This window comes from Trichechus manatus, unplaced genomic scaffold, assembly GCF_000243295.1.
Source record: "Trichechus manatus latirostris isolate Lorelei unplaced genomic scaffold, TriManLat1.0 scaffold00151, whole genome shotgun sequence".
Classification (NCBI taxonomy): Eukaryota; Metazoa; Chordata; class Mammalia; order Sirenia; family Trichechidae; genus Trichechus; species Trichechus manatus.
Window position 1 is genome coordinate 4,248,027 of NW_004444087.1, and position 4,138 is coordinate 4,252,164.

General features: G+C 40.6%; 1 protein-coding gene across 1 annotated transcript in view; it reads left to right on the plus strand.

Annotated features, from left to right (window-relative positions):
• Positions 1-4,138, plus strand: part of CUNH7orf50 (chromosome unknown C7orf50 homolog) — a 135,083-nt gene that overhangs the window by 18,745 nt on the left and 112,200 nt on the right. The gene's annotated exons all lie outside the window — the stretch shown is intronic.

Genomic DNA, 4,138 nt, shown 5'->3' on the forward strand with positions numbered 1-4,138 from the left:
TTCTAGGGTTTCAGGATTATTGATTCTCTGTTTGGCTTAGTTTTTCGGATCTTTGTTGTGGAGGGACGGCGTGGTGTTTCTGCCTAGAGCGCCATCTTGCCAGAAGTCTAGATAGGATGAATTTTTAATGTTTATTAGCTATATTCTTTTCCTGTAAATTACCTGGTCAATTTACAATTTACAATTTTTCTATTTTTTCTTACTAATTTGTAGGGGCTCTTAATGTATTATGGATATTAACTTACTCTCATATTTGTTGCAACTTGTTTTTGGTCTTTTGACAATTTATGACTTCTTTCTTTCTGTCTTTCTTTCGGCATACTGGAGTTGACTTTAGAATGCATTTGAATAAGAACTGTAATAATGGGGGGAGGGTAAGGGGCATTTGACCTCCTCTGACTTCACCAGGGGGAAAGAGAATCAAGATCAATAGCCCAAGGCAGATTCTTATGAGGGAAGGTCAGACATGCCTCCACCCTCCAACCTTTTTACCAGTTCTGACACCAACTGTCCCTCTCTCATGGCACTCTGCTTCTTTGCTGGGTTCGATAATGTGTTGTAGTGGCCGCACAGAACTCACAGAAATAAAATTATGGGGTTTGTTAGGGAAGTAACAGGTTACATTTCAGGTTCAGGAATGCTCAGGGTACAGTTCTTCCATCAGGACAGCCTCTTCTCAGCTATGCCTGCCGACATGCCTCTCTCTGGCCCCTTGGCTTCTGCCCTGCTTGGGCAAGTGTTACAAAGCTCTTCTAGCTCTGCTGATAAGTGTCTGGAGGCACCCATTCACTAGTAAGCCTCAGCCCAGAGGTACTCAGCTCTCTTGCTTCAGGGGTTGGTGAGCCTAGCTCCACTGCTAAGTGCCCGAAGATACCCCACTCTGCCCAAAGCTGCTCAGCTCTCTCCCTCCATGGGTCGGCACACCTGCTGTGACTGCCTTGCTCCGTGGGCCAGGAAGCCCACCGCACCCTCTCCTGCTGGTCTCCTGGTTTGGCTGCCTCTGCTGCCACTGTTTCTCTGCTGCTGCTTCTCGCCATCACTTCCTGTCTCCGGTGTTATAGCTTTCTTTCTCTATGTCTCCTGGGTCTAGGAGTTCTCAGGAGTGCTCCTGAGGCCCAGTGGAGGCACTCTACCCCTAACTCTTCTTTCTTCGTGGTGGTAGGTCTGTGTGGTCTTCCCCCATCCCTGCTCTGGGATTGACTGCTCTTTTAAGCCTGGCAGAATGGCAAAACTAATCAATCTCCTCATTAGGGTTCCAGACACTTTATTTGCATGGTCCCACCCGCACAAGGGTGCCATACTCCTTATTTATGTTATTAGCGAGCTATCCAATCCCCTTTGTGGGCCACAAGTACCTCATTTTCATAACCCTCACCCAGTCATTTGGTGGAAGTTCTATGTCTAGAAGGGCCGTATTAAGTAATTTACTGCACCACAGGCCACTCCCTGGCTTTTCTAGCCATGCTTCTTTCATACGTGAAGGACTAACTTACCCCCTCCCAATCATTTTACCAGTCCAAAATAGTCATTAACAATTAGTCCTTCAGTACAGCAAAGAGTTCTCAGGGTGAAGTTACTCAGGTACCAGCCATTCAGGTCTGCTGCAGGTATCCATCCATCTGATCTGATCAGGTTCTGCAGAAGTTGTCTCGTCTTCACCCTTTCTGACCTCTGATAAAATTTAGCTGAGAGAAGATTATTCCCTTGCTCTGAGCCTCACAAGGTATCAGCATAGTAAAACCTGTAAGGGATTTTAGGTTTGGCCACTGCACTCCAGTTCAGCAGTGTCACTCCCTTAAGAACTTACCGTTAAGTGCTCCTCTCTAAGGTAACTTGAGATAACTCCTTTCTCTGGGTGGTGATGCTGCTCGTTTGATATATGGTTTTAATCTGCTTCAAATTGTTTTCAACTTTAGGATTAGCTACTCAAAAATTAATGCAATTGTCATGATTCAGAGATTAAAATTGTATAGCAGTCTTAGTTTTACTTCTGTCTCCTTCCACCCTCACTTCCCCTCCCCCATAGGTAAATGACTATTACTTGTTTTATCTTTTCAGTTTTTCCCTTTGCAGATACAAGAAAATCCTTACATACACACAAATGTTTTTCTTATTCTCCCCTCCTTCCTTACACAGCAGATAGCATACTAGATGCACTGCTCTGCCTCTTACGCTTTCCGTTTAACAATATATTTCGGAGATGTCTCCAATGTCAGTTTATAGAAATCTCTATTCTTGTTGTTACAACTACTGCTACTAATTAATTAAATATTCACAGCTACTTAAGGCTCCATTATGTGGATGTGCTACAGTTTATTCCATCTACCTCCTATTAACAGACCCTTGGGTCCTTTCCAGTCTTTTGTTATTATAGGTGCACCTGGAGGTACCTTGTACAGGTGCACTTGGAGGGTGGATCCCCGAAAGTGGGGTGGTGGGTCAAAGAATAAATACATCACATTGAGTTAGGGGGTGCCTAGTTCCCTTCTGTGGGGTTTGCTGTCTTGCTGACGATATATGGGAGCTTTCCCAAAAGAAAGTGTTGTAAAATTTTAGATTTTTTATCATCTGGTAGGTGAGATTAGTAGTTTTTGTAGTTTTTCTTGCATATTTTCTTACTTTGATTGAAATTGAGCACATTTTCATATTTTAAGGGCCTTTTTTTAAATTCTGTTAATTTTTTGTTTATGTATTTTGCCTCTTTCTCTGCTGGGTTTTACTCTATCTAGTAGCTCTTTTGATATTAAAGAGTTTAGCTCTTTGTGATACGAGTTGCATTTTCCCCAGTTTTTCACTTGGGTTTTTGTTTTGCTTACAATGTGTCTTGCCATGAGAAGGTTTAAGATTTTATGAAGTAGAGTATGTCAGTTTTTTCTTTCATGGCTTCTAAATTTGAGTCCTGGTTAGAAAGACCTTCCCCACCCGAAAAAAGAATTCACCTATGTTTTATTCAATTACTTGTTTTTTAAATTTAGATCTTTGATTGATTTGGAGTTTACCCTGAGGTATCTTTTTCCAAATGGTTTCCCAGTTATCTCACAACCATTTATTAGAAAGTCCATATTTAGCCAAAAGCAAACTCGTTGCTGTTAAGTTGATTCCAACTCATAGCAACCCTATAGGACAGAGTAGAACTGCCCCATAGGGTTTCCAAGGCTGTAAATCTTTACGAAAGTAGACCGCTACATCTTTCTTCCACATATTTAGCCAACTGGTTTTAAATTCCACCTTTTACAAATTTGCATATATATTTATATATATTTTTTAGTCTTTTACTGGATTTTCTCTTGCAATGGTTTGTGTATTTTTCAGCACCACACTCTTCATATTGAGGCCTTTTAGTATGGTCCGTCTTCATTGTTCTTCCTCAAAGTCACTGATCTTTCTGCTTTTGTTTATTGTGTGCTTTATAAGCAGTGCTTGCATTCAAAAGTCCAAAATTACTACTTATGGCTTATAAGGAGGATTATAAGGAGGTGCTGTTTAATCTTTCAAGTTGCTGTTGTCAGTTTGATCTCATATAGATAGTTCTTAAAAGAGTATAATGCTCAAGAGCTAAACTATTGTTTGGTTTTAAAATGACTTCAGGGGATATTTTTGGTTTAAGGTTTAAAGATTATCTCAGGGCAGTAGTTTTCCCCTCCCTCTCACCCCTGGTAACCACTAATAAACTTTGGTCTCTATAGGTTACCTTTTCCTTATCTTTATATCAGTGAGGTCATACAATATTTGTCCTTTCATGATTGGTTTATTTTGCTTAGCATGGTGTCTTCAAGCTCCATCCATACTGTAGTATATATTAAGATTTCATTTCTCCTGCTGGCTGAGTAGTATTCCATTGTATGTATGTAGCACATTTTGTTTATCCATTCATCTGTTGATGGGCATTTAGGTTGTTTCCACCTTTTGGCTATTGTGAATAGTGCTGCAGTGAACGTTGGTATACAAGCCTCTTTTTGAGTCTCTGCTTTCATGTCTTTTGAGTATATACCTAAGAGTGGAATTGCTGGGTCATATGATAGTTCTGTTTTTAGTTTTTTGACGAATCAAAAATTATTTTTAACGATCTACCATTAAATGATGACTTGATGTGGCCCTTCTTCAGTTTTTTGAAAGGAAGAATTGGAAACCCCCGGAC